The sequence below is a fragment of the Seriola aureovittata genome, chromosome 15 (genome assembly GCF_021018895.1).
Source record: "Seriola aureovittata isolate HTS-2021-v1 ecotype China chromosome 15, ASM2101889v1, whole genome shotgun sequence".
Classification (NCBI taxonomy): Eukaryota; Metazoa; Chordata; class Actinopteri; order Carangiformes; family Carangidae; genus Seriola; species Seriola aureovittata.
The window spans coordinates 13,936,015-13,944,552 of NC_079378.1; the positions used below are offsets into that span (position 1 = coordinate 13,936,015).

General features: G+C 40.8%; 1 long non-coding RNA gene across 1 annotated transcript in view; it reads left to right on the forward strand.

Annotated features, from left to right (window-relative positions):
• Positions 1–5,839, forward strand: part of LOC130182043 (uncharacterized) — a 73,305-nt gene extending 67,466 nt beyond the window's left edge. The window contains exon 3 of the long non-coding RNA XR_008829663.1: positions 5,705–5,839. This is a non-coding gene — a long non-coding RNA (uncharacterized LOC130182043). The remainder of the gene's footprint in view (positions 1–5,704) is intronic.
• Positions 5,840–8,538: the final 2,699 nt, after the last annotated feature.

Genomic DNA, 8,538 nt, shown 5'->3' on the forward strand with positions numbered 1-8,538 from the left:
GACTAACGGTGCAAAAACACAGAGGTGCACAGGTGAACTGGTGCTTTCCCAAGTGGCAGGAGGGGAGCAGGAGAGGATGTAGTGCGCTGCAGTCTTATGTTGCCAAGAATGAGTGTGTTTTGTGCAGTCGACTACCAGCACACTTTTGTTTCATAGTAAATTTCAATAGTATACAGGCAGCATTCTATACGCTCTGTAAACACATCAAACCTAAAACCTGTTCAAGCCCTAGATAAACCTCAGACTGTTCCAAGCCCCTCCTACATTTTAAAGTTAGCTGTTTTTAATGTCGAATTACTTGCCAACACAGCACTTTTAGTTAATGATCTTATTTCTACATACCAGTTCCATTTCATGTTTTTAACTGAAACATGGTTGGAGAACAGCTGCAGTGCAACAGTTCTCCTTGAGTCAGCCCCCCTCCCCGCCAATTTTAAATGTTAAATGTTTAAATGTTTCCTGAGTCGGCAGGAGAGGTGGGGGTGTAGCTGCTCTATATAAAGACGCATTTGGATGTAAACAGATCGCCCTTGGGGAATTGAACTCCTTTAAATATTTTTTCTTTTGTAAAGTGATGAAGAGCTCTCGTAGAAGTTTACTCGTTGTTATCTACAGACTCATCACCCAAACCAGATCTAAAACTGCCAATAAGAGGTACATAAGCAATATCTATGACACTGAGTATAACAGCAGAGTCTGTGGACGACCATCTTAGTCAGTACTATTGCACCTGTCAAGGGTAAACGTAAAGCACCATGGAGAAATGTCACTACAGTAGCATATCAAAAGAGAGAATGTAGCAATGCTGAGCATAAATGGAGGAAAACTAAGCTTCAATTTGACTATGCCATTTTTGAAGAAAGTCTCTGTATCTATGACTCTGAGTTATGCAGAGCTAGACAATCTTACTTCTCAAACATCAATAATGGGAATATTAACAACACTCTCAATGCTCTAAGAAATCCCCCAACACAGTTACCTCAAGAGTTTATATCGGCTAAAAAAATGTAATGCAAAATGTAAAATGCTTCCTTTTTCCATCAGAAAATCGAAAACATCAAGTATTGGCTCCGCAGTCAAGCAATGACTTAAGAAAAACCTATACCAGCACTCAGAAAAAGTACAGTCTCTATATTGGAATTTACTGCCATTGATGGTAAAAACTCTTGAAGAAAATAGTGCTGCATCTTAATCTACTTGCCGCCTTGATACTCCACCAACAAGTTTGTTTAAAAAGTGTTTTCAGCTGTTTAGAATCTGAACTTTTGCAGATTGTGAATGGCTCCTTTCTTTCAGGCACTTCTCCAGCATCACAAAAAAATGCAGGTATCAAACCTCTCCTAAAAATGAATAGGCAAGGTAATTGAGAAAGTAGTTTTTAAACCAACTCAGTAACTACTTTAATATAAATGGCAACATCACAGTACTGGAACTACCTCCATAAAGGTACGAAATGACATTTGCCTAAACACAGACTCTGGTAGAAGAACTGACACACTGAGAGGGATTATTTTATGTCTGTCGGTGCTCATGAATCCGTGCAAACCACCATGTCATACGGACTCCCACAAGGATCCATTCTCAGGCCCCTTTTGTCCGACCGCTATATGCTCCCTCTTGGCCATATAAGTTTTACTTATAGTCTGTAAGTCACAAAATGGTCTGGGCCCTAAATATAGTTCAGAAAACATGTTCTATGTAAATGAGCACAATAGGTTTCTAAGATCTGCAGGAGCTGGTCAGTTAGTGGTGCCTTGAGTGAAAACTAAACAGGGTGAAATGGCTTTCAGCTATTATGCTGCCCGCTGCTGGAACCAGCTCCCACTGGAGATCAAATCTGCCCAAACTGTAAGTGGCTTTAAAAAGAAGCTAAAAACTGCTCTATTTTTCCCTGCCTTCATCTAAATTTTAATCTTGTACTTTGATGAGATATTACCTATTCTATAACCTGTGTTTTTACTGTTTTTATACTGTCTTCTTATTGTGCTTTATACTTCTATTTTTATGCTTCTTTCATTTCTGTTCAGCACATTGAATGACCTATGTGTATGATCATTTGCAACACAAATGAATTTGCCTTGCTTTTGCCTATAGTTGGACACATTATTTGGTTTATTCCCACCCATATACAGTAAAACCCTCCAAGATCACACAGCTGCTGTTCTGCTCATCTTTCCACTTTTATTTTGCATTTTTCACTCACATGACATGTGTTAATGCTGTCAAAAAAGTGGCATTAATGCCAGCCAGACGAAATACAGATTACTAATTGATTCTTACCAGCTCTGTGATCTACGACAGTTAGCAGCTATCTGTACTGAAGGCTTTGTCTTTACTCTGATCAGTCTTTATACAGCCGTCTGAAGGCAGCGGATATCTGTTCCATCTGTGATGTTGCACACTATCAAACCACAATTACTGTACGCACTGCAGATCCAATAATTACATTTTATGCGATCAGCACCAAAATGGTGCAAAAATAACTACAGATACCTCTGTGCTTATGTGCACGTCAAACATCATCGAACAAATGAAAACTGTCCACTAATAACTCCCTCAGGATCATCCGTTCCTTTCTCCATCCGCCGTGTCACAATCCAAAACACTGTGTAACCGGAGCAACGACTGTACACTTCATCTTCTTTTTAATGCGTCAGGCCAAAGTAACACTCGGAGCTCCACATGTTTAATCAGAATACAGGTAGACATGTGGCTGCGACCAGCAACACGATGGGATAGAGACTGTTTGGGTGACATTTTATAGAGGTGTTTCCAAAAACAAGAGAGTATTCATTTAAAACTCCTTACTTATTTATGGATCACACCAGGCTCATGTTTATGTAGCAATATGAAGATTATACTGCTTTATGAAGATTAGGCAGACAACATGAATTATTTTGCATTTTAAATTCTACTTTCACTGTATATAAGGCATTAAAGTAGTGATGGCTAGGTTCAGTTAAGCTTTACAGTGCATTTACTCACATTGGAATCATGTCAGGAATAGATCTCCTCATGCTCAGATGACAAACAGTTTGATATGCGAGTAATGTTTTAAGACAATATAAGTGATATAACAAAGCTTGATTAAGGTTAGCCATGAGTGAATGATGGCGAGGTCAGTTTTACTCATTCCATCAAAGTGACAGATCCCACAGGGAACCCTGTGGTGTTTCCTTGCAAACAGATAGTTATACTTACATTCGGTGTTTCTCAGCAAAACTGTGTTGCATTTTCTTTCCCACCACCACAAACTGTTAATCACTGGAATAGCGTGAAACTGTCTGCAGAAATGTGTATCGTGGGGCACCCCTGTGGCTTAGGTGTTGGGCTGCCAACCTTAAACCGTATCTCATCTGGCTCTCCAATGTTTTCTGTCATCTTTCTATTACCACTATCTAATAAAAGCATACGTTGTCCCCCAAAAAATAGTGTTTTTAACAAAGAAAGTTTGCATTTGTATTCTCCAGCGCCCAGAGCTCGCGGCTCATCAAAACATTACTTTTCTAGCATCACTAGTGGTCAAAAACTCTTCGGGGCACCTTTTCCAACAGTGTGCCGCTCTATAGTCTCATCCACATAATAGGTTTCACAAACCTTTAAGACTAGGCCAATCCACCCATGGCTACACTTTGTAATTTCACAAGTGCTATTGCTTGCTGGACACCTGGCAGGAAGCTAATTATGCAGGGCAGTCTGTCAAAAAGAAACATGACTGTAGCCCACAAAGAAGCAAAGCAATTGTAGATTGTGTTGTACTCAACTTAATGATCATGTTTTTAAATGAAAAGGGTTGCCTGAAGGAAACTTAAAGTTAATGAGCTTCCAGTGTTAATATTTAACATACTTGGAAACACACTCTTGACAAATGCACAAAGTCTGAAACTTTCATTACTCAAATGAAATATAATATTTTCTTAGATTTGATCATCTTTTTTAATAAAATCTTTACTGTAAATGTGTGTGTGCATGTGTTTACGTGCGCGTGTGTGCACGTTCTTTTTTTTCACAGGCTCAAGACCTGTGGGAGCCAATTAGAGTGTAATATTGGAGATGACAAAAGAGACTCAGTTTGGTCCAGCCCACCCGTCTCTGTCTTGTACCCCCCCCCAGCTTGATAGCCAAACAGAGGTTTAATAAGAGCGGTGTCTGGCACTCTCATCTCCTCTCAGACACACAGGAAGCCCAGCGGTCACAGAGTTTGGGTTTAGATGAGGTCACTGCCCCTGTGGGCTCAGCTGGAAGAAAGAAGACAGTGAAATAAATGGACAAGAGACCGGAGAGCAGAGGAACCAGTTACTGAGCTGAAGCTTGGTGTGTGTCTCAGAGATATTATATAACGGAATATGGGATGAGATTGCAGATCAAATGTGTCCTACATAACTGGGAGTCAGACCCATCTCTCCTGTGGGGAAATGTGATAGAACAGGTTCACCTTTCTACCTTCACTTCGTGAACTTATTTCAGTGGTTATTTTTGATGATTCAGGAAGAGGACCACCAGTAACTAAAATACACACACTCATGGACACTGATGCAATTTTAATATCATGTGGGTGTGCTGAAATAGTTTGCTAAAACAGAAATGTAGCTTAGATATAGAGTTATGTAAACCACTGACTGTATATAATTACATTAGTATGAGTATCTTGTTCTTTGTTTAACATATACAATTGATATATTGTTTGATAATCGTATAGTAATAATCATTCTCTCAGACATTCTTGAAAGACATTTTCAGGAATGCCCTCACCACTTCCTACAGGAATATGCCAAACTTGGCACAGCAGCAATAAGCGGGTAATGATAATAACCCCCCCCCCCCCGGGAAACTTGGAATCAGAGCTGTGCAGCAGCAGGTACTTTTAGGGCCGACCAAAGCAGTGAGCACCAATGACACCACCATAATGCAGAGGGTGCATTTCAGTTAGCAGAGTATGTAATGTGAGAGCAGCAGCTCACGCCGATCGCTTCTCTCTGCGTTTGTCTTTTTCTCATGTTCAAAGTTGATCAGTGAAACATTTATACGTGTCCACACATCACATGTTTGCCGGTGCAGCAGTGGAGTATGAGAAAGAAATGAGCTTTTAAGTCATCTAATATAGCTGTAAACATGAAGGTTGGGTGTCACTCTTTCAGACTGAAAGGTAGTAGAGCAGAAACAGATACTAATTTATTATATTTATATCTGAACCGACAGCAGCCTCATTTCCATTTGGAATTGGGGATGGTAAACTGAAAACAAAAATGCCCGCCCCGTGTTGATCTTTATCTTTGTTTTCACATGTTGAGAAGCAAAAAATCATTTAACTTTTTAATAACATAGTGCCCTTATCAACAAACTGCATTGCAAAAAGTAATGTTTTATTGAGTGCTTAAGGCACACTGAATGTTATGTATTAAGTGGAATGCTAAACTACACTGGTAGGGGTTTGATAGAGATCAAATTTATTCTGCCATTTGTGGCTACTTATAATTTCCTGTCTGTTCCTAAATCTGTCTCGAAATAGTTTTCCACTTCTACCATTTAGCCTGAAGTTGTAGTGGATGTTAAGAGCACAATCTTGTGTGGTCTTAACAGCTTTCTTCTGATGCAGGACTCTGTAATGTCCATTAATACATAATGTGTTACTGTATGTTACAGATACATGGCAATGTAGCATCAATCACTCTTTAAGCACCATTTTGTATTATTGTTTTTTCAGATTTTCCAGATCAGTCCCATCTCAGAACCGAGTGAGCATTTTCCCTAAGACACCTCTCCACGCGCCTGTGTTCTGGGGATGACAGAGTGAAGGTCCTCGGCAGCAGAGATAGTTGGGAATCATCCAAAGTCTTTCCATCACTCGGTGGGTAACTGCAGGTTCCTGCTGTGTCTCACCAGGCTCCATCATCGTGGATCTTCCTCTGCTTCTTTCAGGTTGTCTCACACATAGTGTGCACCGAGGGGCTTTTTGTATGTCTGACAGCACATGTTGGACCGTTGTGATTGTCTCTCAGCTCCTTGAGCATCCACAGTTTGTGAGGTGTTTATACTCAAGGTAACCCTTACAAGCAAAACAAAAGCAGCCGCATGTTACTGATAGAAACTTATATAGACCTCCAGTTTTGGCGGATAAACATCCGTCACAAAAACAACAACAAAAATCAAACAATAAATATATAAAGGGAGAGGAAGTCTCCATTAAGCTATCGTCACCTCTAATACCAAATATTACAACGAAAAATAAGAAGCTCAATACTTGATGGGAATTTTAAGCCTGTTTCAAGTTTCATTAATCATCTGTTTTCTTAATTCATTTGTCCTTGAGTGGAAAACTGCTATGAGAGGTGTTTTCCACATTTATCGAATTACACAAAATCCTGTGGCTGACATTACAGCACACTCTCAGAACCCGCTTCACAAAGGTTTGTGATCGGGACGAGCGGTGAAGTCTTCACTGCGACTGAGTGACACAATACCCAGCTTTTAATGCAAGGCAGAAATGATGAGGGAGCGGCTGCTGAACTGAATGTCAATAGGTGCGCTCCGCCCATGTGCCCCGATCAATCATGTTACTTGACAGCAGATAGAGTCAGACGCACTGACCGCGGCAGACCTGCGCACGTACATTTAAATTCACCTGTGACAAGACATTACATTTTAATTGGATTTTATGAATTTCTTACATCATTCATCGTTGCAGTACTTACAAATGTTAATGGTTATTATTGAAATTTCGTTACTTGTGGGGGAGCTAAGGCCTCCTTATCTCCCCCATTATTCGAACCCTGTATGTTAGCATGCTAACGTGCTAAATAAGATGGGGGAACATTATACTGGCTTGGCATCAGCATGGTGATGATGATAACATTAGAATTTGGCTTAAGGCATGCTGTGTCCATGTAGCATCACAGAGCTGCTGTAAATGCTTCCTCTTGTTATCAGATGCACTAGGCAACAGTAACAAACACAAACACACCAAATGGCAGTGTACTACTGTGAGTGACTATGTTATCATGCAGTCATAATTTCTCAGTCATGTAGTTTGTCAAGCTGGAATCGTCTGAGCTGCTGAGAGACTCTGAGAGCGTTCCCTGCTGTTTAAGATTTTTGAAGGAAGGTTTTCACCCAGGTGCCATTGGTTTCCATTACTTTTTGCAGTGTGACCTCCATGTCTGCTTTTAGACACCGTGGAGATCATTGGCTCTCTGAAAGGAAACACAATCAATAATCTAAAACACTAGAACAGAAAGACAGATGTGGCGTTTCCTGGGTTTCTGGTCACATGTTGTTTTTACACTTAAACCGTTACTGGCTTATCGAGATGGAAAGGTTGAAAACCCAACATGTATTCACAGTTACAAAATTTTTCCCCAGTGGTTTTTTTTCTTTTTTTTTCACCTGAGCTATCTGCAGGAAATGGATTGGGCTTTCCAGAAACACACACAGGAACATGCACACAAAGGTTTTCCCCATCAGTAAATCTCCATTACTTTACTGTAGGATTTTTAAGGCATTTCAGCACACAGCATGGACCGGGCTAAACAGTGAATTAGCCAGATTCCATCCATCTCACCTGCCATGTCTTTCCCAAAACATACTGAACATGATGGTGAGGAGATTTTAGTGGTTAGCCTTTTGTCCTATGCTTCCCAAACTATTTCCATTATCTTAAGGTCAGAGGCTGGCTCTGCCTGCCGGCTGCAATATTTATCAATCAAACAGGTCTGAGACAACAGAGAAAAGTGGAGTGGCACAGCAAAAGAGCACTTAGCCTGGATAAACAGGCGGCTAGTACCATGGATCACTGCACTGCTAAGTCTGTCACTGGGAGAGGGGCTAGAGGGAGACAGAGAAGGGAGAAACTCCGGACACAGTGTATGTGTGTGTGTGTGTGTGTGTGCATGTGTGGCTTAGAGTGAGGCTTTGGGGAGAAACACAGGCCTGGTCAAAATGTCATCAGCGTGCCAGCTTATAGCAGCTTGAAAGGCTTAGAGTTGTGATATTTATCCTGTGGGCTTTGGCAGGGAGGTGGACTGGGAGAGAAAATATCTGTAATTTCATGGTGTCTTCAGGGGAAATTTGATTTCAGATGGCTGGCAGTCTGATAAATAGGAACTGCTGCCTGCAATCCTTTCCTAAAGGGAAAGAAGAAAGGGTACAAGTCTCCCTCGCGTCTGCGTCAGTATGAGTGTGAGTGTGTGTTTGTGTGTGTACTCATACCGAGATGTCGTGCATGCGCCGCGATAAGATTAGGGACACTGATCTTTTATGCATGTTGCAGTGCTTGTCTTTGCACAGTGTGAGAGTAGTGCTTTAAAGTGAACTTCTATTGATTGACTGGATTAGTTTTGATTACCCCCTGCACTGCATTGGTTTTTATTTCAATTGTCCCTTGAGAGCACTTGTTCAAGAGTTAAATATTATGGGACTATATTTTATCCTGTCCCTCCGTGCCTCCGCCTGCCCGGGCTGTCGGTTCTCACAGAATTAAAACCAACATCCTCACAATCTCATCATGAATTTTTAACAATGAAATCATACCCTATTAATTCA